Source organism: Mesocricetus auratus, unplaced genomic scaffold (genome assembly GCF_017639785.1).
Source record: "Mesocricetus auratus isolate SY011 unplaced genomic scaffold, BCM_Maur_2.0 Super-Scaffold_100018, whole genome shotgun sequence".
NCBI classification, from domain to species: Eukaryota; Metazoa; Chordata; class Mammalia; order Rodentia; family Cricetidae; genus Mesocricetus; species Mesocricetus auratus.
The window spans coordinates 16860661-16885456 of NW_024429199.1; the positions used below are offsets into that span (position 1 = coordinate 16860661).

General features: G+C 40.3%; 1 long non-coding RNA gene across 1 annotated transcript; it reads left to right on the plus strand.

Moving 5' to 3' along the window:
• Positions 1 to 808: 808 nt before the first annotated feature.
• On the plus strand, positions 809 to 6388 carry LOC110340109. The gene is made up of 3 exons (XR_002381893.1): positions 809 to 904; positions 3265 to 3351; positions 5848 to 6388. It is a non-coding gene; the product is annotated as an uncharacterized LOC110340109 (long non-coding RNA).
• The last annotated feature ends 18408 nt before the right edge of the window (positions 6389 to 24796 follow it).

The window sequence follows — 24796 nt, forward strand, 5'->3', positions numbered from 1 at the left end:
TGTGAGTTTAGCTTTAATTAGCTAATCAATGCCCGAGTACCCTCCAAAGCTTTGCTTTTTGCTTCCTCAGAAACAAGCAGGGTGTTTGTCTACTCTTGAGTGTTTCCCTTCCAGGCTCATGACATCTCAGGGTTTGCCCACGTGACTTATTTTCCTATGGGCAACTGTGAACAGATATTCTATCACTTAAAGGTATCTCTCTCTTTGATCCATACCAGTGCACCTTAATGAAATTAAATTATGATTAAAATATCAATAGCTGCCAATATGCAAAAGCATGAGGTCTAGGGAACTTGTGGCCCCCCAGGAACTTAGAAAAGGAAGGCCATTGGCTTAAATTTCCACTGATATCCAAACCCTTTCCAAGGAAGAGCAACCCTGTTCCAGCAGTACAGTAAGATTGTCCTTTAAGTATTTTTGTTCAAAAATGTTATACTAAATAGCGGTTTTATCTCCTGGGCCTACTTTCATACTTTATTCCCGGGAAGAACATGTGTTTGAAAACAGCTATAGTGTCTAGGCCTTTACTGTATCGCTTATTTTGGGAACCTTGCTTTTTGGAATCTCATTGCCTGTTGTCTCTTCAGCCATCCAGGTAGTATTCTACCTAAGGTAGTCAGACTTCGCCTACTTTTAAAATTAATGCTCACAAAAATATTTTAGAAGCATTTAAATAAGTCCTAAATAGAAATAGGGAAGAACTGAGTAGGATAGCCAGAGATCTAACTATGCACACCTGTGGCACTGACCACGCCTGTTTGGGTGTGGTCACAGGTGTGTACAGGAGGGGAGGATTTAGGTTGCTTCTGGGAGGTGCACGTGCTCTCTGGCTGCTGACCAGTCACGGAACACAGCCTGGAAGGATCCTCAGAGCTGGAACCTCCGGTAGCCACCGGCCTCTTATGTAAGTGTTATCTCTCCGAATAAACCTTTTAACCTGTACTGGGTCTAGCGAATCTTGATTCCCACGTGCAACACTCTGGTTTCTTTATTTGTGTATTACGTGGATTTGCTAACTGAACCTAAAGTATATTCCACTTCTGATTATTGAGGATGAACTGTGAGCTAAAATCTCTGTCACTGACCCTCTCATACCATAGCATTCATTCCGTGTCATTTTGTTTACATTTCGTTGTAAAATTAAATTTTGGCTTCAATACTTTCTCTAAGTGTTTGAAAAGTCTCCTAGGTTCTGGAAATGAAATGTTTATACTTTGAGCCTCAAAGAACCTGAAAATTTAGTAAGCAATAATCATAAAGCCCTGACTAAAGTGTGAAGTGGGACAGAGCTGAAGACAGCATCCCGTATCTTTGACTAGAATCCCCATCGGATTTGCCTTAAGAATGTTCACCTGTTCACCATACATACTTGTTCAACAAAAGAGTTCATCTGGGTAAACTTTCTCCCCAGTCTTCCTTGTCGAGTTTTTTTTTTCATTCTCTCAATCCCAAGCCCTAAAGAAAGTGGTTAGGATGCCTTTTCACATTCACTTTGACTCCTTGATGGCATCCAACGGTCACTGTCATACAGTCTTCGTCATCTAAAAGGTCATGGTTTTCATGTGTACAGTTGGCCTTCTGTATTGATGAACTCCTCATGAGTACATTCAACCAACGTCAGATGGAAAATATTGGGAGAAAGCTGTTTGTCATGAGTAGACATTTTCTTGTTATTATTCCCCAGACAATGCAGTATAAAAATATTTATATATTTATTCATAGGTTACCATGCAATATTATTTTACTTTTATGTAAGAGGTTTGAACAAGCAAAGATTTTTAGCAACCTGGGCATGATGGTGAATGATGTCCTTCATGGATATAAAAGCATTCCTCCTGATAGCAAAGCTCTTGTGGGATGGCTCATCTTCATGCCTACCATGGAATTTTCCTAGAGAATCCTGATGTCTATGCCCTTCATTACAGCTTGATTTGACCAACAAAACCCATAGAGGCATGTGCTGTATTAAGGCACGTGCACTTGTTGGCCATCCCATATGCTAGCTTGTGGCTGGCACATTACTGAAATCAGTCCACACCAAAAGAATCATGTAGCAGAGTCAGCCCAAACTTCTAGCCCACAGAAAAGTGGTTACTTTTCTAAACTTTGAAGTTTTCGTGGGAGTTCTACAATAATAGGTAACTTATATGCTTATAAATATAATAGTTACATTTGCAACAAAAGCATAAAGAAGGCAATGGCTATTAGCATTTGGATTTTCATTTCCTTTTCTTATTTTACTGTTTATAGGTGTCATATAAATATTTGTCTTACAATAAGTAAATGGAATAAAAATGGTAGCTTTATTATAAATGCATCCTCTATACACAAACATCACTTCATAGTCATATTAGTTAGATTCACAATTGAACTGATAGTCATGGATGCTTAGACATTTCACTCTCCTTATGGTTTGAATTTCTCTGTAATTGCACAATGGAGATGGTTCAATGGTCAACATTCTTTCAAAGCCACAAATCATAGGACACAGGGCATATGAAGGAAAAATAAAGAGTAATCTCAAGATACCTAAGAGCCAGCAGAGGTATCTAATTCACTCTCCAACACACATAAGAATCGATATAGATATAAGACCTAAATTTAACTAAGTCAGTGTTTAATCTATGATGTACTATATGGGGTAGGGTGGTATCAGCATGATTACAGTGATGTTGGATGTCCTTCTGTATGCTGTGAATATGTGTTGCCTTTATGGGTTGATGAATAGAATTGTTTTGGTCTATGGTAGGGCAGAATATAGCTAGGCAGGAAATCCAAAGAGAGACACAGGGAGAAAGAAGGTGGAGTCAAGAGATTCCAGCAGTTGCCAGAGGAGTAAGATGCCAGAGCATTACCTAAGGTAAGCCACAGGCCACAGGGCAATACACAGATTAATAAAAACAGGTTAATTTATATGGAAGAGCTATCTAGGAATAAGCCTGAGCCATTGGCCAAACAACTATAGTTAATATTAACCTCTTGAGTGATTATTTTATAAGTGGCTGTGGGACAGGAAGGGACACAGACAACTTTCTGGCTACATTACAGAATGAGATCACTGTAATTTCTAAGGTCTTGATTTGACATCATAATGTCCACAGGAATTTCAAGCCTACATCTTCCAAGCATCAAATACTGAAGAAACAACTTATTTCCAAGAATTACAACCAACGTTTGAGGATTACTGAGTGGCCCTTGAACCCAGCCCAGTAGAAAGGGGGTAGAATCCTCTAAATTACTAATTGAGTTCTCTGTTCCCCTCAGAGGTATGCTGGGAAGTCATCTCAACCATACTACAAGGACCAAGAGTAAGCATTGGAGTAATGGCTTCTAGATGATGATCAAGACAGGGTAAGTATACTGGATAGACATAAGCCAGAGACACCTTGAATCTTCATTTATTTGGGAAAAGATGAGCAAAAAAGTCCCAGGTAATAACAAAAGAAAGTGATAACTGAGACAGAGAAAGTGTTGAGTATTCCAGGAAGTTGTAAACATTAAGGAGTACAACCCAGGCCAAGGCATAGTTGTTGGCATGCCCACTGCTTATATATTCTGCCATCTTCAATGAGAGAGAGAGAGAGTAGTAGTAGTAGTATTAGTATTAGTAGTAGTAGTAGTAGTCAGTCTCCTTCATTCCATCTATTAATGTTGATCTTTGAAAGACCATACATATTCAAAGTTAGGGAGTATATTCCAGAAGGAAGATGACCTCAGTTACGCAAGTCAAACCTCCAGATGGGCATTTTATCATCTTAAACTTTACCAGGTTCTGCTCTTTCTCTCTTATTTCCTTGGGTCCATAAATTGTTTACAATCTGATGCTGGGATTATTAATTTGGTAATAACAGTAGGAAGGAATATGACTCTGCAGTTTTTCACCTGAGTCTTACAAGTGTGTTTTCAATAGTCATCCCCATGCAGGATTGTGTACTGCTTCATATCTGTTCTCTAAGGTTACAACATTTTTAAAAACATATCCTTGGACAGTTTTATGCATATATACAATATATCTTGATCATATCTACCCTCAGTTTCCCTTCCTGTTCTCTGTTGATACGACCTATCATGTATCTCTCCCACTTTCATGCCATCTTTTCCCCCAGCAACTTACCAAGTCCAATTAGTGCTGCTATATTGGACAGCCTACCAGTGGTTATACTCCCCAAGAAAAATAACTCCCCCATCCCCAGAAGCCATCGATTGCCGAAAGCTCTTCAGCTACGGATGGAGCTCCGTGAGCTTTCCCCATCCGTTGTGGGCTTCTTGGCTTGATCTTGTGTGGGTCTTGTGCAGGTAGACATAGTTGATGTTAATATGTGACCACAAGGACCACGTAATGTTTTGAAGCCACCGTTCAAAGCACTTCTTCCTGTCTTCCAACTCTTAACATTCTTTCTGTGCCCTCCACCCCTGTGATGTTTCCTAAGCCTTTGGAAGGAAAGCTGACATCCATCTTTCATGTAGAGATGAGTGTTCAATGGTTACTAATTCTCAGAACTTTGACAATGTATGAATCTCTGAACTGAGTGCTGTCCAGTCACAAAAACCTTCTTTAGGAAAAGTTAATTCTAGTGATGTAGTTCTACTTCAATTAAAAATATTTTGGGGGAAAAAACGCTTCTCTGACAAAGGTTGAGGTAATCATCAGTCTGCAGGATTAAATATAAATATTTAGAAGGCAGTTTGATAACGTCTGTTTAGAAAAATAACAGTAGTAGGTTTCCTTCTTCCCTCAGACCTGTGACCATCCAAGTCATAGGCTTTTGAGCAGGTTTACAGTACAAGGCATGAAATTCCTCCTATGGAGCAGGTCTGAACTCAAACCAGAAATGAGTTGATCCCCCACCCCAGAAAACAGTTATGGAACTATTGGACCCCGGGCACAATATTTTATCATGCAGGGTCCAACACTGAATAAGTCAAATGAGAGCTTTTTCTGTCCCGGAGGCCTGTATAGCACCTTCCAGACACTATGAAAGCTTGCCAGTAGGGACGAAGTTTCCACACCAGCCTCAGATTGATTTCCCTGTATTTGAAACCAGTTTATTGTCTACAACACTAGAGTCTTACCCTTTAGTTCTGGAGGGCAATCAAGAACAATGGCAACCTATTGAATTGATTTGGGAGCCTCTGGGGCTTCCTGATCAACAATAACTCATAGGGAGGCATCCCACACCTGAAACTAAGGTTTTCATTTAATGACCCACATTATCTGGGGGAAACTTTGTTAACCAATGTAAGATACTTCTGTTCAAACTCCTTTTTAAAAACATCTATTTTAAAATAGTGTGTTTCTAGAAGACCTTTTCATATATCCTTATCCTTGATTAACACACCCTCACCCCAAATATATTTTTAAATAAAAATCTGTTGTGTGTGTATGCACATATGCCCATTTGTACTCATATGAAGGCTGAAGCAGAATGTTTGGTGTCTTCTTTCATTGCTCTTTGCCTTATTGCTTTGAAATGGGGTCTCTCACTGAACCAAAAGCTCATAATTTTATGTAAGCTAGCCGGCAAGCAAGCTCTGTTAGTCTCTGCCCCCCTAATGATGGGATAATAAGCACATGTAGCCGTGCCTGCCTTTTCACCCAGGTCCTCATGCCTGCAGAGCAAGTACTCTTACCCTGTGAGTCATCTTCCTAGTCCACGTTCTCTTAAGTTTTGTTGTGGCTTAGTTCCATGCCTCTGCTACAAAGGTCAAATTGTGAATGAGTGAGGAGGTAATATCTTCTAGTGTGTAATAGACTTTCCTTTTACAGTCTAATTAATCTTGCTTTGCCTAGTTTGGTTTTTAGTTTCTAGGTTTAGTAGTCATTTGCTTTATTTGCTGTTGTTTTAGGTATTGTGATGGATTCATTGATGAGTTAGCAATGTCAGTATACACCAGTGGAAGATATAATGATATCCATACAGAACCGGACCTAGCAGCTGACCTAGCTTTGACAGGCACTGGTGCTCATGTGACTTTGGAGAACTTTTGTAACCTCTCTGAAACTCAGTCTGTCCTTCTAAAACATGGAATGTGTAACTGTTACCTCAGGGCCATACCAGAAATTCAAATTACACAACAGAGATGAAAACAATTGTTACACAATATTCTCTCATCTCATGACATGGACTCCCTCAAGTATCAAATATGGAATATAGAAAGATCAAAAGGTGTAATACCCTCACCCAAGAAACTGAAGAAGGTGAGAAGCATCAATAGTAAGTTAGGAGTTTAGAAGGAAGATCTCTGTGCTGGGTAATTTTTATTGTGCACTTGATGAGATTTAGAGTCATCGTGGGGACAGACTTCTATACATGTTCACCATCGAGTTTCTAGATTATTTTAATTAAGGTTGGAAAACTCTCCAAAAATGTGGGTGCCACTCCATAGCTGGAGTCCTGGACTGAATAAAAATGAGAATGTGAACCTAGTACTAGTTTTCATCACTCTGCTCACTGACTCCAGATTAAATGATGTGACTAGCTCCTACCACATGACTTCTTCACAATGATGAACAGTCTCTCTCTCCTCTAACTGTAAACCAAAATAAACCCTCCATTAAACTGTCCTTTTTTATGTATTTTGCCACAGCAATGAAGGGAGTGTCCCAAACATTTGAGGGAGTCTCTCAGAGTTGCCAACATTATCAGGGGTATCTCGGTCCCCTCTTGGGATTTTTATTCTTATTAGCATGAATTTAAGAATGGACTCAGGAGAAAGCTTGAGGGTAATTTTCTTCTAGTTTAAAAGAAAATTTTCAAAGCAGGGATGCTGTAAATCCCAGCAGGTGCCCAGAGTTAGGAAATAGAGATGACTCAAGCAAGACATGCCATTTGAGTTAGGAGGGGAGATTGTCCATGAGGCTGTGTCCACAAGTAATGGAGCTTCAGAGAAAGAGGTAAGTCCAAAGTGTTAGGGAAAGTACATTGAAATTTAAAGAGAGATAAAGGAAGAAAAAGAAAAGTTAGGCTACAGAGTCAGGATTCAGGAAAGCAGATAGTCCCAGCAGAACCTCGTGGCAATTCTGTAATGTCTGTGGTAGGGAAGGGGAATTCTGAGAAAGAAACACACATGATCTCCTTTAGACGATAATTATTCCTTCTACTTCTTTAGCATAGTTTAAGGCAGACCTGTCTTGGTTCTCTGGGGTGGGGGGGTGAGGAAGAGGGGAATGGCCCTTTGACCAGGTAATTGAACTGCCCAACTGGGTTATCTCTGAAGGAGGAGACAATGGCTGGCTTCCAGCTAAAGGTAGATTTTGCCCATTACTGTTAAAGAGTAACTAATGCTTTCACTCCAAGCAAGAAGAATTGAGTATATATGGACCATGGGGGGGAGTCACAGGCCTTGGAGGCAAAAGGGTATGGTCACTGAAGTAGGACAAAGAACATTCTAGCAAAGTGGAAGAAGTGGAGGGAATGCAGAGCTCTAGAGTTTAACATCTTGTCCTTCTGCTGTGAAGGCAGGATTCTTTCTCTAGGATCTTTAGTAAATTAATAAACAATAACAACTGTTTGCTCTGCCTGCAGCTTCAGTCTTCAAAGGCTGGCAGTCCTCAAATGCTTACTTAAAACTTATTCAAAGCTGCTTAGTTAATGAACAATGGAACAGCTTGAGGCTTGTAATTGGCAAGCTAAAGATGGACCAATGGCAGCACAGCTCTTAACTGACCCAAAATTAATAGGTGAAGGGTCCAGGGTGGGTGGTGAGGGGTGGGGTGGGGTGGGGTGGGGAGAAGCTGTTAGCTGTTTCCATTTCAAGCCCACATTCTGGGCTTGAAATGACACAAAGTCACTCTTAGCAGATGATGAGGTTAAAGTAACAGCAATAAATGTGTCATGCCTTCTTCAACTAGCTCTAAAGGTAGATTCCTGCTGCATAAGTGCAGGCCTGGTTTTTATGCTGAGAAGGTCCTGTGGCTCTGAGTCCACCTCAACCCTTAATAAAAACAAGATGAATGAGAACCCAAGTTCACTTGCCCTGGCCTTGGTTAGGTCTGTTAACTTCTGGCTACACTGCTTTCATTTGGCCTTTTCTTTCCTTTTCTTTTGTTTCCTTTTCTTTCTTTTCTTTTCTGTCTCTAACATTTCTTTGCCTAGAGTTCCATTTTCATGAAGTAATGGTTCAGTTACACCTTAGAAACACCAGAAAGGGAAGCTTAGTGGGGAAGGGGATTCCTAATAGAGATTCAAGATGTGTGGGGAGTCTGGAAGTTTCCATCAGCAATTAACTTCAAGCTTTTCTCTATTAACTTGAAGTTACTCAGTAGCAAAATGGAAACAAAGTTAGTACTGAAGATGTTTGTGAGAGTATGGGAACATAGCTATCAATCATATAGTCTTCACAAAAAAAAAGTTTTTAATTTCTCCCCTGTGGTCATGATCAAAACCCCCAATACTTGATGCTACTTTTTGGCTTCTTACACCATAGCAACAGAACCAAAAGGCCTCTCATTGTGAGGGCCTATTGTGTCTTAAAACAAAACAAAATGGAACCAGAAAGAAAAACATTTAACAAGAAAGCAGTATTCTGACCCTCCTCGGACTAAAAGCTGTTAATCAAGTTTAAATTTAGCTCCCACGAAGTCTCCAAAGAAAAGGAAAACAGGAGGGTCTCTGCCACAAGGGAAACAAGCCTCAAGTCAACAAAGGGCAGCCTGGAAAAACAAAGGGTCTTGATGAGACAGGTTTGCCACCCGAAAGCTCATTAGCAATCACAGGTAGCCTCTGGGCTGATTCTCCCTGTAAGCCCACACCATCACCAGCCTGGGGCTCAGTGACTCTCTTCCTGGTTGCACTCCATGGAACCCCACTGCTCATGTCTACTCTAGACTCCAGACCCTGAGGATCCAGGACAGCAGGGAAGGAAAGGGGTAGGAAGCCAGGAAATGCCACATCTGAAGTGAAGAAAAGCAAAGCTATTGTCCTTATCTCTACACTGATAGCTAATGGTGAGGGATGAGGAGCAGAGGGTGGTGGGCAGGATCTTGCAGGCAGTATTATGTAAAGAGTAGCTGACATGTCCTGTCTCTGCTTTCATTTCTAGCCTTAATGGTTTTCTAAGGTGTTTGTTTCCACACTTAGTAGGACTCTTTCAATATCAACCTATTTTCCCATGCATAAGGTCAAATTTAATTAATTCAAAGGTTACTTTGAAGTTGGTAAGCGCCTTCAAGAATTTTCTTTTTCTTTTCACAGTAGCAGCTGGATATGCAGCAATGTGATGGGAACACAGTGCCTACAAATAGTGGCAAAGTCCTTCTCCCTTTCATCCCTGGGTTATAAGGCTCTTGCTCACTTGTGATTTCCACAGAATGAATTCAACCAAGACTCACAGAGTACAGAATACAAGCAGAATTTATTACACAATGATATAGGGTACTCTCAAGGGTGAGACTGGACAAAAGCTACTGAGACAATTGTAGAGGAATACAGTATCAAAGGCCATAGACACCCTGTGCCAACCTACATGTGTAGGTAGGCTTAATACTATTTAAAAAGTTTCTGTAATACAAAGCTTTCCTGTGGCACAGTTTCCTGTCTTACTTAGATTAACTCTCAAGAGACAAGGCAACAGTACATCCCTTTTTTAAAAACTAGAAAACCTTTGATGGGAAAGTAATTTTTATTTTCTCTGGCCAAGTTTGAATGACACATCCCTACCCATGATGAGACATGATGTTGAGTTCCAGTTATGGTTTTATGAGGAAGAGGTTCACCTCCAATGACCTTAAAGACTGCTAGTTTTTGTTCTTTTCAATTCATTTATTCTTTGGTAATTTCATACTCATATAATACATTCCGATCATGCTCATATCCCCACCCTAGTCTCCCTCTTGCCCCCACCAACCCTCTCCCACTTCCTCCACCAAGTCTCCCATCTCACTTTTCACATCTTGGTCATTTGTCTTTTGCTTTGTGGCCTCCTGGGTTCAGCCAGGTTCACTCTGGTGTGAGGTTCTCCACTGGAGCCTGAGTAGTTCACCCGTGTCTACGTCACCAAAGACAATGGATTCCTGTTCCCCAGGAATCATAGATTTCCATTAATATGCCTGAATTGGAAAAGGCCCCACGAGCCCCTCCTCTATCTGCGACTGAATGCTTTCAGGCTCAGTATTGTGCAAGCCTGATGGAGGCAACCACAGCTCCTTCAAGAATGCCATTGCCAGGTCGTGCCCTAAGACTCACGGTTCTTCTTACATAATCTAGTTCTTACATATTTTCTACCCCCTCTTCCATAATGTTTCCTAAGCCATGGAGGGGATAATATGGGTGCCCTGTCTAAAGCTGAATACTCTAAGGTCACTTGTTATCAGCAACACGGCCAACCATAAATTTCCACATTCACTACAGTTTGCCTCAAAGAGAAGCTTTGTTGGTCAAGGCTGAGGACAGCACCGATGAGAACAGTAATAGAAATTAGTCAGGCAACATAGGGACAGGCACCTCAGTTTTTGTCCTTGGCAAGAAACTGGGAATGTCTCTGGTTCTGTCCTGATCAGAAGCCAGAAATGCCAGAAATGTTTGAGGGCTTTGTTTCTTACTCTGGTATCTCATTACCATACATCTTCTGCATGACCTGAATGCATACCATTGCCTAGAAGCTACATGTGAGAACTTGACTGAAACTAAGGTACATGAAGACCTTGTGGGTGGGCCAACTTGACTGACCAGCTCAACTCCCATGCCTCTGTTAGCTCTCATAGGCAGTCCATATATCCAGAAATGAGCTCAAACTGGACTATAGAAGGATTTCTGGGGGTTAGATAAAAGCCAGCATTCCTCAGGAATTTGTGAAACAGGTTTACTGTCCCCCAAAGGGCATCATTTTTGTTACCTCTGGCAGAAAGGACATATGGTTTTCCAATTGCCATATACCTGTGGCACCTATAAGCGTATCAAAGCTCATGCTGGCCTCCAGGGTCCTTCCATATCACAAGTGTTATACATTTTGAAGTCCATGCTAGCGTCATAGTCTGTCTTTCTAAAATCCCTCCAGCTTGGTGGCTTCCCTCCCCACAACTGCTCATGTTTCTTATAGCCCAACTACTCTTGCTATTCTCTCACTGTTCTTTCCTTTGCTGTCCCCTCTTTCTTGTTCTCCTCTTGCGTCATGCTCACTCACTGTGCCCTGTTCTTCATCACTTGTTGTCTTCCTACTTTTTCACTGTTCTCTCCCACTCGAAGGCTTCCCTAGCCCTGGTCGTGCCCAGTCTGTTTCTCTTTCTCTTTGCTCTGGACTCTTCCAGATGCCTCTGGATAGTTTCCTCTCTTGTTCATAATGAACAAGAGATAAGTTCCCCTCATAATGAAGTGTTCATGTCACCAGTGTCTTTCCTTCTCCCCCTGGCATACATATGGTACTGAACACCTGGGAGGGGTACAAATGGGCCCTTTCCCAAGGGACCTGTTCCTCTCCTAACTGAACCAAGCTGCTGGTTTGACTCTCCTTAGGTATGGATCATTTGTTTCTGCTGGCTTCTCACACCCACTATATTTGACTCCAAATTTTAGAGCCTGCTTTGTTGTGCCCAAATTCTGAACCCCCCAAAATCACCAAGAGGCCCATTTCGATGCAAGAGCAAAGAGTCTTTTATTGTAGTTGTTTAATGAGCTAACCCGATTAGCTCAGGGACTTTCATCCAGTCACTGCAGAAATCTTCAAGGGCAGCATAAGGGGAGTGTCTAGAGGTATGAAACAGCCTCAGGATTGGTGCACTTCCAGGTTTGGGTGACCTGCCCAGTGTTAATTGGTTAACTGGTTGTTAAGGCCCATAGGCCCTCCCAGGGTGGCACGTCACTGTTGTGCACTTGTCTGTAAAGCACACCCAGAGCCATAAAGCACAGCTCGCCAGCAAACTTCTGATTGGTTCCTTGCCACGAGGAGGGCATCTGACCTCCTAGTGATCAGGACAGAAGTGGCAAGGTCATGCAAACACATGTTAGCCTGTCATAGCTGCTAAAATGGGGAGCTGGTCACTACAACCTCTCCAATTGCTTCTTCTCCATCTGCTCTAACCACTTGTCTCTCCTCGACTACTCTCGAAGGTGCCTTCTTAGAGCTGCCTGCTTAGTCTCAGTCTTTCTCAGATTCTGGAGCTGAGAAGGTCATGATGGTGTGTCAGGCAGCTCCTCTGGTCCCACTGGACACCCTCCATGTGGAAAGAGATGCCTCTCCATTGTGTTTTGGGACATCTCTCTATGGAAAGTCTCTCAGTCTGTTTGGGAACACCCAAATTGAAATTCTTGCTACCAGGGTGCTTACCCATCCTCTCCATTCTTGCTTTCCCTCCATACATATTCTCATTCCACTCTTGGAGCTTGCTCTTTCTCTCTTGAAATCTCTCCCATCTTACACTTGCTCTGTTCCTGGCTGCTCCTCTACCTGTCTCTTGGTTCTGTCCTGGAGTTTGCCCTCTCTCTCTTCCTTGCTGCTGGAGGCTGAATTCCAAGGACTCTTATTAGGCTACATACCTTCCTTCTTGAATCTCCTTCTCTCCTCAGACTCATAGAGTTCACTAAAGGCTAACTGTCTTATACCAGAAGGCTTGGCCTCAGTATAAACTGGATAATCAACTTCAATGACGAGTGGATGACACACTCCATTTCCAAATTTTCCCAGACTGTAAAATCTTCTACCACTGCACAGAGAACGATCCCCAAATCTCTTATCTCTAAGCCTTCTTTACTTTCTGCTCACTCTGGTCTCTCCCTCTCATCACTAAGTTCAGTCCCAAATGTTATTTGGGTATGGATGCCGTTAAACATTGTCACATGCTGTTCTACTCTATAAGATGCTGGATTTGGAGCTGGGTTATGGCCTGTTATCTGTAGATTCAAGCATGTTTATTTAAACAGTTTTATACAGAGTCTGTGTCCTGGATCAGACTGGCCACATGGTTCTGTGGCAGGTAAACAGAGAGCAAAGCATAACTGTTATAGGATTCCCACCCAGTTCTGCAGCCACCTCAGAGGCCCCAAATAACACATGAGACATTATATTAATTATGAAACTGTTGACCAATGTCTGGGGATTCCTATTGGCTAGCTCTAACCCATTTCTATCAATATAAGTATCTCCACGTGGTCTTCTCCTACAGGAGAAATGTAGGGAGACATGTTACTCCTCTTGCATCCTACGTTGTGATTCACTGTGCCTCCACTTTCCAGTATCCTCCTTGTCTCCTAATCCTGCCTATCTTGCTTCAGTTCAGATGAGAGCAGTTTCAGTTCAGATGAGAGCAGTTTCTTGCCCAAATGGTAGTCTTGCCATATTGGACGCAAACTCCATAAAGAGTTTCTTTTTTGTCCATCTTTCCTTCTGACACAGTTGGTGTTGCCAGGAACAGTTGTCTCATTGTCAAGAAAAAACCCTAAATCATTTTAAATGTCATATTCTGTAGGTCTTTGAAAGGTTTGAAGAATGACTATCCAATTGAAATAAATCTTTATATACCTAGAAAACCTAAGTAACCTAACTATAAGTTTTGACTATTATAGGCAACTATCTATAATCTGTATTTAATTATACATTACATTTTTAAATGAGCTATACAAGCACAATACCTAAACAAGAGGAGAAATATACTTATCACAAAATTGACCTTAAATTTGTATCAATAAATGACATTCCATTCTAATACAAAGCATTCATTTCTATACCATAATCTCCCTTTTACCTTTGAAAAGAGATTGGTTGTGGTCATTACTCATTTATAACCCCAACCCCATTTAAATAAAAACAAACATTTATAAACAGCATTTGGGAATGTGGGCATGGTTTTCTCCAAATTACTTCCTGCTAGTTGGGGTGCTGTTTATACCCTGGGGATCATAACAAGACACAGAAACCTGGACAAGTCCTTGTTTTTGTAGTCTGTAAGGCTACATCATTTTGGCTGTTTTAGATGTTGGGTCAGCTAGACCACTGTTTTAGGGGGGGTCTTGCTTCCTCAAACCATATTAGTCTGGAAGGAATCCACACATTTTTATTTTCTTTGGCACCAAAAGAAGAAACTCTTTTCCCAAGTAACCTGTCCGTAGACTTAAATTTTGAAGTCAAAGCATTTTTAAAATATATACTTGGATTAATTTAGCAGCATTATAATTAGATGTCTTTTAGGAGTTGCTCCTTTCTCAGCAATTAAAAATTTTAAAGATAACATAATAGAATATAGTATCCAGACTGTGTATTTTTCATGTTTCCTTAGCTTATTTATTTATTTATTTATCTATTTATTTATTTATTGTAACTCAATTTTTTTAGTATTATATTTTCCTTTTATGAGACAGGATTATTCTGTTTATTTTGCCTGTCTTGAAATTTACTCTGTATACCAGACTGACCTTAAATTATAGAAATCTGCCTGTTACTGCCTCTGGAGTGCTGGGAGTAAAGGCATGTGTCACCATTGCCCAGCTACTTTATTTTTTCTTTTCTCTCCCAAGGGAGGTTTTGAGATAGGGTTTCTCTGTGGCTTTGGAGGCTGTCCTGGAACTATTTCTTGTAGACCAGGCTGGTCTCAAACTCACAGAGATCTGCCTACCTCTGCCTCCCAAGTGCTGGGATTAAAAGTGCATGCCACCTCCTGATGCCTATGTATATTTTTGTTTATTGTAAACCTTTATCTTTGTTAATCACATGAGTCTTATCTGCTCACTAACAGCCACAGTTTTAGCCGCTTATGCAAATCAGAGTGCTGCTCTTAAAAAGAAGTCATGGTGTGTCCCTCAATGCCTGGGAAAGAGGTCAACCAAGAAAATGTTGCTACCAAGAAGCTGTGCTTGCCCCTGTTCCTTTGTGAGATTGTAAGTGGAAATTCTTATGCCCATGTTGTAAGTACCATTATGTTATAACTCTTCCTGCCAGCCTGATCCCAGTGCCATGTCAGCCCCAAATAATACAAAGAGACTCTTAGTTATAAATGCCATTGGTCTAGGGCTTCCTATTGACTACCTCTGTCTTAAGTATTAACCCATTTCTACAAGGTCTTATCTTACTGAGAACACCAGACTCATGCATCATGGCGACTTCTCCTTACTTCACTTCCCAGAATCCTCTTTGTCTCCTAGTTCTGCCTATCTTGCTTCCCTATTGGCCAACAGTGATTTATTCATCAACCAATAAGAGAAACATATGTACAAAAGAATTCCCCATTACACAACAGCCCAGAAAAAGACACTGTGTACTTTAAAACATCTAAGAAGTAAACTCTTCCCAATAAAAATTATTGCTGCTTATCTCATATTCCTTCTCTTGCTTTTGTTTACTATCTTCAAAAATGACAAAGTATAATCACATGTTTAACTCTATAAATAACCTTCTCATATATCTATAAAACCTTTTGCTAAAGTATAAACTATCTTAGGATATATAAGATCCTCGTGTAAACTCTATCTCAAGATTTGTAAGTTTATTGGGTATGGTTTAAAAAATCTGTTACAAAATGTTAACTTAAAAGTTATAACAGAAAGGGTTGGTAGTAAGAAAAAAATCTATACATAGGTAATCTTAATTTGCTACAGCACACTTGTGTGTAACTTAGATTCAACCCTTCTTTAGCAAAATTGATCTGCTGTAACATACAGTATATATAAGTTGGATTCGATTCTTGCTTATAAAAATAGAACTTATTAGTAACAAATTTTTAGTAATTAAGGTTTAAAAGAACTAAGTTTGTAAAGGTTTACTTAGCTTAACAAAACTGACTTAGAGCTGTATGTCCAACCACTTGTGCCTTTTCTGTGTTCAATACCGGGTTTGTAAGATATTTTAGATAAGGAACAACATAAGTTTGATGCTTAAGGTTTATAAATTCCTAAGTTCTATTCAGGCTAGCAAAAAACTGACTTAAATATGTGTGCCTAGCATCTTTGTCTTTACTAACTTTGTTAAGAGTTAGCTATTTGGATAAACTAAGTTGTATAAGAAACCTCGAAACTATGAAAAGATCAAGGAAATAGGGTTCCAAGTGTTTCTATGGACTATATTTATAGTTTAAAGTTTTATTTTGATTCTAAAGGATTTTCAATTACAGGGACCAAACTTTACAGGGATAAAACTATAAAATCTTAATCCTATAAAAGCTACTAACTTGTAAACTGTTAAAGATAATACATGCAAATTAACAACCAGTCACCTTATAAATGATCAAATTTTTTAATGTGCTCAGAACTTTATGACTACTATGCTTGTAGTCATGCTAATCACAAATGTAACTCATTTACAGGGACAAGCTTCTGCATATATTGTCAAGATTAAGCCTGAAATAAGTACCTAAAACAAAAATAGTTTGCTTAGAATCAGGTATGTTTAATACATGACATGATGGCCCATAACTCTTCAGAGAGGTTTGTTGACGATGGCATTTGGGTGTTGAATGAGAAAGACTTCCTCTGATGGATGGAAATACCAGATGCTAGTAGCAGCAGTTATCTCCAAAGAAGACAGGCAGCCATGACTCCACCTGGAGCTTGCTTCAAGTGTAGGAACACTAGCCACCTATCAAAGAACTGGCCCATTCCTTGCCCACTACCAGGGCTCTGCCCAAACCGTAGACACTGTTGCACTGACTACTCTATTCTACCTTCCCAGGTTCCTCCACAGGAAAATGTGGGAACACCAGACCTTGAGCAGAGACCCACTTCCCCTTCTGCCTGGGAGTAGGCAGCTGTAAGACAATGTTTAGTAAAAACATGTTTACTAAAAACGATACAATAAGTTCCTGGAAAAGGCCTTCCCACGGAAACCGCCCTGACCTCGACCTTGTCCAAAGACTAACCGCACCTTCAAAAACCCACACACATCCACCTCTGGTGTCAGAGCAGAACCAGCCAGGGTAGAGGAGAGAGCAGAAGCTTCTCTGGTGGGAGCCTTTCTTAGGAAGTTTTCTTGAGCCTTTTTGGAGCCTGTTTAAAGTTTTCTTTACATCGTTGAATGAGTCTCTGTGTTGTCAATCCCCGACACCCTCTGCACGTTCTTGGACACAGGCCGAGAAGCAGACGTGACAGGAAAATCTCTCGGATCTTCTGGTTCTGGCAACCAAAGGTTGATGCTATCATGTGTGGTAGCTGAAAGACTTAACACCTTCCTGTGTGGCAGCAAAGGCTGCGGACCTCTACCCTCAACAAAACCACTAAGATCACTGTGGAGAAGTCCATGCTGGCTATCCAGGTAGTAAATAAGTCTCTGTCATTCTTAATTGGTAACAATGCTGTTTGGTTTATACTTCCTATTCAAATTTATCCTTCTGAGATCTGTGATAGCATTGAATGGTGAGTCCTAGCCTTATCAGACAAGTTAGCACCAGTAAGCCTACCTTGGCCAGCTCCTCCCAACAAGGTTGCCTGGTCAATCCATTTCACATGTAAAAACCAGGTTTTGCTTTCCTTAGATTTCCTAGGTCTCCCAAAGTGAAAGGGAAGAGAAAGGCAAACTCTTGGGCAGGTTCACCTTGCTGACAGGTTTCCTGCTGAGAAAGATAAACTCACAAAACAGGTTCCAATAAAAGATAAGCCCAAGCTATTACTAAAAATTTGCTTTTTGCTGTTCCTTTATTTAAAAAAAACTTGCTTTTCAATGACTTAGCTCAGTTATCAAGTACCTGTGTCTCATGGTAAATGACTGGATGTTTCTAGATAAAAGAAAGAGAAAAAGCTTAAAGTTTGTGGAAGTTGGAAAAGTCTGAGAAAGTGATTTAAGGTATGTAAAAAAAAAGACTACAAAGATGATGTGTATGAAATTCTGATAAACTATTAATCTAACCTTGGTAAAACACTGGATATTATTATCATGGTTACAGGATCAAACTCTTTTGAATTTCCTTTGGTTGTTTTCTAAATATAAACTTAAAGTGCTTTCCCATTGTGCTAAAAACATCTCTGTCCAGTCTATATATATCCAACCCTTTGGATGGAGGAAGGCTGTTCATGGGTCGAACCTAGAACCAACTTTTATTATATTGCAAATGAATGCTTATGCTTTCATTATGTTGATAACTTTTCACTTGCTCTGGTTCAGAGGCGAGAGTCTACTCCAGCTGTTTACAGATACCTGTTAACTGCTTTTACTACAATGATTTCAGACCATGGTCATGCTAACACCTTTTGCCTAGCCTATGTCTGCAACAGTGAAGTTCAACTCAGCTAATAGATACCACCAGGGAGTCAATGGCAGCCTGCAGCTCATCAGCCCCAAGATGGTCCTACAGGACCAGGTGAGCCTTGGACTTGCTGAAAGCTTATGTGAACCAGGCCAGCCAATGTGGCTGCCCCCATTTTTTCAGGTTCAGTCAGCAAACCAGATGCTTCTGATGAAATCCCCAAATTTTCTGCCATTGCCTGACTCCCTTCCCCTTCCCCACCTTTGACCTGGATTCCAATCTTCTTGGGTTCACAACAACTTCCACTGTGAAGCAATCAGAAATTATGTTGCCACTTATCATCAATAAGAGGTTGGAATGTTAGGTCTCACAGGCAGTCAATATATCCAGAAATGAGCTCAAGCTGGACTATAGGAAGTTTTCTAGTGGTTAGAGCAAAGCCCACATTCCTCAGGAACTTGTGAACAAGGTTTTCCATCCCCCAAAAGGAGACATGTCCCTTACCTCTGGTGAAAGGGATATAAGCTCTACTGACATATACCTGTGGCACCTAACAGAATATAGAAGCCTATGCTGGCCTCCAGGGCCCTTCAGTATTTCAACTGTTACACATTTCAAACTCCATGCTAGCATCCTGCCCTTCCCATCTCTTTTTCTATCCTAAAATCCCTCTAGCTCAGGAGATTCCCTCTCTACAGCTACTCATCCTTACCTAACAACTACCCTTGCTACTTTTTCACTAGTCCCTCTCTTACCCTCTCCCCTCCCATCTCTCTTGGTTTCCTCTTGCTTCTCTCTTTGACTATGTTCTAGTATCTATTTCTTGCTATCTTACTATATCCACCATTTTCCCAGTCTCCTGCTTCCCTAGCCCTAGTCATATCCAGTCTATTTCTCTTTCTCTCTGCACTGGAATCTTCCAGATGCCTCTGGATATATTCTCTCATTCACAATAAATCCTTCCCTTGATTACTGTGCCCCTCTCTTATAGCCCCAACCATAACAACCTTGTTAAACCACAGATATGGACCCATAATAGCAACCTGTTTCCTAAGATTCAGTCTCATAATACACTACCTCTGCTTGCTTCATGCCTCTTAAACTTTCAATCTATAAACCTATATTAAACTCATTTATAAACATTGACTCTCCCGTTGTGCTTGAAATTCACTACTTGAGTTCACAAGACAATGGAAACAGAAGTCACTGGCCCAAGGTGGCTTGGGTAGATGTTGATTTTCTAGGAGCTTAGCCTACAGGCTATTGTCCACCTGAGGCAAGAATGCCTCTACTGTCCTACGTTCTACCAGCACCTGTCTATGCATATAAACATAAATATTTAGTAGGAAGTTTGGCAGCATGTCCTTTTAGCCAAACAAAAGTAGTAGGTTTACCTCTAGTGCCCATGCCCATGACCTGTCAAGTCATGTGCCTTTGAGCAGGCCTACAATAGCAGGCATGAACTCCACACTAGGGAGTGAAACTCAGATCTAGTCAGAATTCAGTTGATTAAGAAAATTCCCTACAGGCTTGCCTGTAACTCAATATTGTGAAGGCACTGTTCTCAATTGATGTTCCCTCCTCTCAGATGACTCTAGCTAGTGTCAAGCTGACATAAAACTAGCTTGTACCCGATGTCTTCTAGTATCAGCATTATCCACTCATGTGTAGCACCCCCATTTAAAGTCTTTTTTAAAACTATATTTTAAAATTAGTTTTTAAAGTAATAGCTCTCTGTGTGACTTCTTTCTACATGCATAATTTTGTTTAACCATTCTCCTGTACGCCATATTCTCCATGATCCCACATCCCTCTTAAACCTTGTCATCTCCAGTAATCTCTTTCTCTATTTTTATATCACATGCTTCCTACTATTCCCATCTCTCTTAAGGCCTCTTCTCCACCAACCTCACCATAACTCCTTTGTCTCCTGCATGTCTCTATTTATTCGGCAAGTCTGTAACCCATATGTCAGGGGAAATATTCAGGGTTTGTTCTTATGCAGAGTTACCTCACTCAGTATAGCATTTTCCAGGTTCATTAATTTTCTTGAAAATTACATAACTTTGTCTTTCTTTACAACTGAATAAAATTTCATTTTGTATGTGTACCACATTTTAAATATTTATCAGTTGATAGATGCCCAAACTGATGTCTTTCCTAACCACTGTTAATGAACAATGAACATGGATGTGTAAGTATCTCTAATAGGATATAGAGTTCTTTGGGTATATGCTTGGGAGTGGTACAGTTGGTATATACTCTCAATTATAGCAAACAAATATTTTAGAATGTTGTTTTTCCAAAAGCACATGTAGGATTTCAGAGTCTATGTACTAAGTTATTCTTTCATTAATCAGATCCATAGTTCTAGAAGGACCAGTTTCCTTACAAATATGTACACCAGAGAGATAGACAAACTCATTTATGATGGTAAAAGCTAAGAGGTGGAATTCTTGTAGATGAAGCACTCTGAAACTTCATTTTAGAAAGATTTGTCTGTTCCATTAATTTTTTTGGTTTTATGTGGTGTGTGTGTGTATGTATGTATGTATGTATATATGTATGTATGTATGAATGTGTGTATATAGGACAACTTTCAGGAATCAATTTTTCCTTCCATCATGTAGGTACCAGGGAAGGAACTCAAGGTATAAGGGTTGCCAACAATTGCCTTTACCAGTAACCACAACTCACTGACTTTCTCTTCATTTTTCTCAAAACAGTGAATTAGCTTGCCCAGTATAAAATAACCACCATGTAGGTGGTATACATGCTTAATCATAGATTGGACACATGTAGCAAGTTGTATAGCCAGGAGCAAATTTCTTTCAAGGAATGGATCTCAATTTCTCAGTCTGTGTGAAACTTTCAGGGCTTGTTAACAATGCCATGCCAGGCAACAGTCCTTTGGGTCTGACTCACTATGTCTGGGGAGAGACTCAATAATCTACACTTTCAATAGGGAGAGTCTATTAATTCTGAGAAATGGTTACAAGGCAGGGATCTAGGGGTCAGAACAACTGGCCATATTCCTTAATGAAACTATGTCTTCATTATTTTGTGCTTTCTGAGACAAGTTACCAACTCTCCTTCAGACAAAGAGGGAGAGAACTCTGTCCTGAATGCTAACTCAACTCAAATCTTTAAAAGCCATAACCAGGCTCAAAACCACCACAGCATAGGAAAGGTTATAGAACTGTACTATATGATCTTCCACTCCTGGCCTTTGAGGAGTAAGGGCAAATTGAAGGAATAATTTGTTCCACTGCACTTGACTCCTGATTTGAACCATTGACTTGTCCATGCTTTATGCTAATATAATCTCCCAGTAGCCTTAATACCTAGCTTATATCAAAAGACACAATCAAGTAGCACCATCCTAGAGACACACCACAGTTAAGAAAATGCCAGTTATACCATTCGTAATGTGGTCTTCACTCATGAGGTCATACATAATGTTCCCCAGTGAATATACATGTGCTCAGTTTTATAAATATAACTCTTGGTTACTAGTCTGCTGCATCCACCTATGTTGAAAAAACTAAGTATATGAGTTAGTCTATACAATTCTGAGTACAAGGATTGTAAGTGTACCGTCATGTCCAATTTATGTGATATTGGAATTTGAACTCAGGAATTCATGCACGTTAGGCAAGCATTATACCAGCTGAGCTATATCCCAGTTGGATGTCTGATACTTTGTCAGAAAAATGTGAAATGTAATTGGTACAAGAAAGAGTAGCTTCCATAGGTTAGTTAGCATGGATTCCTCTAACAAAAGGACTAATAAAAGAAAAAGAAGCAGAAAACTGCACCTGTATTTCATGTAGACATGAGTGACACTCATGAAAATGAGTGAATGAGAAGTTTTCTAAGAGACAGCTTTGAATTTCAGTGTCTAAAGCATCTCCAACCAAAAATAGAACCTTTTATGGAAATGTCAAAGAAAAAGTATTTCATTGAGAGTTGTGAAATGGCAGTATTCTAGTTTCAGCTTCTATAGCCAAGAATCCAAGAGACACATGTTCTTATTGTCTTGCCCCAAAGCCCAATTTGTGCTTGATGCTTTTCTCTTTTTTCCAACTACTAGAGTAGTATGTTAGTTCCTTAATATTGGTAATAGTTTGGATATGCATCTTCTCTTGTGAAAGCAAAATACTAATTTTTCATTAAGCAACTAGGACTTATGGAAGTAACTGATTTTATACGTGGGGTAAGATGTACTGATAAGTCTATGCTATCTCATATCAGAAAGCACAAATATATATTAGACTACTGGAATTGTGTCAAAGAAACTCATAAGCCAATCAGCAAAGTACCCTACTCACTACGGAGTTGAAAACTTGAACATCAGAAAAGAATAACCAGGGCTGAGGAAATAGATTTGTGGAGAAAGTGATGGCCGCATAAGCTTGAGGACCTGAGTGCAGATTGCCAGCACCTGCATAAAAAACTGGGCATGGTGGGTGGGTACCTTCAACTTAGTACTGGCCATGGGGTGGACACAGTAGGATCTCTAAGGTTGCTGGACAGCTTATCTAGGCAATTGGTGAACTCCAGGTTGAGTAAGAAACTTTCTCAAAAGTGGGGAGGGGTGGAGGACTGGAAAAATGATAGAAGAATACAGCTGCCATCAACTTCTGGCCTCCACAAATGCATGCAAGGTCACATGTGTCTGTATGAATACCACCCCACCACACACACACTGTTTTCAAAAAAGATAGTTGCTTCAGTAGATGGTGTTGCTGGGGAAGAATGATTTGAGTTCTAGTCCAACCTGGGCTACATAGCAAAACAAAGTCTTTTAAAAAAAGAATACTCTTTTCATACATTAAACAGATTTTGTCTTCTAAGTACTTAAATGGGAGAGGTAAAATGATTTGCTAGGGCTCTTCTTTATTCCTGAGAGAGAAACAGGAACCATTTGGAAGAAGTCTTCCTCTCTTTTCTCTTACTGAAACTGCACTGGCATCATCTAGTGGGGGATGCCTCTTCCTTACGAGCTTATTTTTACGCAAAGAAACAAGAGAGAAATTCAGGGAACACTTCAGCCCAAGAAGAGGATGGAGAAGAGGAAAATTAAGAGCTGAAATGACAGGAAAAAGCAGAAGTCTATCCTTAGGAGATGATAACAAGTGTTTTAAAGGTGTGACACCTTCCAGTGAAGACTTAATATGTACATAAAGGTATGTGCTAAATATATAATTAATGTTCAGACTTAAATATGTATATACATGTCCTTCCTAGGGAATGCTGTAGGGTAAGAGGGTTTCCTAACTCTATACTGCTTCATGTCTTTGCTCTCCTTTCACTAGGATTTTATGATTCCAGAGAGAAAGAGATTAACTTGTGCAAAACTCCAATTTTTTTTCTGTCCATAACTGTGTTAATGATTCCTGTTAAAGGCAAAGCAGATGGATTTTCTCAATGGATTAATTTTCTTGGGCTACAACGCAAAACACCATAGAGTGTGGCCTTCACAGATGAATTTATTTGCTCATAGCTCTGTAGGCTGGAAGTCTAGGATCAGGGTGCCAACAGGCTTTGGTTTCTGTGTAGAGTTTCTTCATGACTGCAGAGAACTTTAACTCATCAGGTGGGCCATAAAAACTAGAATCTTTCTTCTCCAAAGTCAGCTAGGAAACCTTAAAATGTTATTTTATTCCTCCCCCTCCAATCTTCTGTATAAGAGCTAGCCATGAAGGAATCCTCTGTCTCTTCCTGTGATGAAAACAGGAGATAGGGACAGGTACCTCAAAAATGAGTGGTTCGGTTCTTGTCTTTGGACACACATTCCACTGAGAGACATGGGTGTATCCCAGAATCCCCAGCCCAGTCACTAGGAGGAAAAGGCCCATGGATACATCATGGTTGTGTGACATGACTGTCTCATCTCTCTGTGCCTCAATGTAGCCTAGCTCCTACAAGAAGGTCCTAGACTGGCAGTTGATTGGGACCTTGCCTATGGGACATGCTCTTGCTGTACTGAGCTCTACTACGTGCTGTCTTTTAAACTTCCAGCTCTGAACCAATTGTAAATTCTTTTCTAAAAACTCACTCTGACATAGTGTGTTAAATTCAGCCTTCAAACTCACCAGGCAAGAATCCAGAGCCGCTGCCTCAGAAATTTTCTGTGACAGCAAATCTCTGGATTCTTATCTCCCAAGTCACATTTAAGGACCTGCTTTCTGTTCTAAAAAGAGCCTTATGCTCTACCTGGTGAGGTATGCACTCACAGGTGTCAGTAAGACTCAACTGCATCTGCTGTGCTTCCTTCTCAGTCTGTTGTCATGAGGTCATCCCTTTTGTCAAATCAAATTTCTAATTAGTCATCCTGTCTTTATTGAATCTAAGAAAAAAATGGACCATTCACTTCACATCCTTGAGTCTTCATTCTGAAAGTTCTTTGCACTTAAAATTCTATAAAATAAAGTTGTTATATTTTTATCTTGTTGACCTGTGTTTTTGTCATGAGTGTGGACTGTGTTTGTGATGACAGGTGAGCAAAAAAATCACAGGTTTTAAGCCAGAAACTCCTATTGACTTTGTAATGTAGCCAATGGATCAATGGTTAACTTAAAAGCAGTCAGACATACACATCGAAATGGAGAAGTCCTATGCTCTAGATAGAGGTAGATTCCTACAAGTTACACAACTTCATAAAACCACATGTGTTGTCTTTGGTCCTCCACCAGT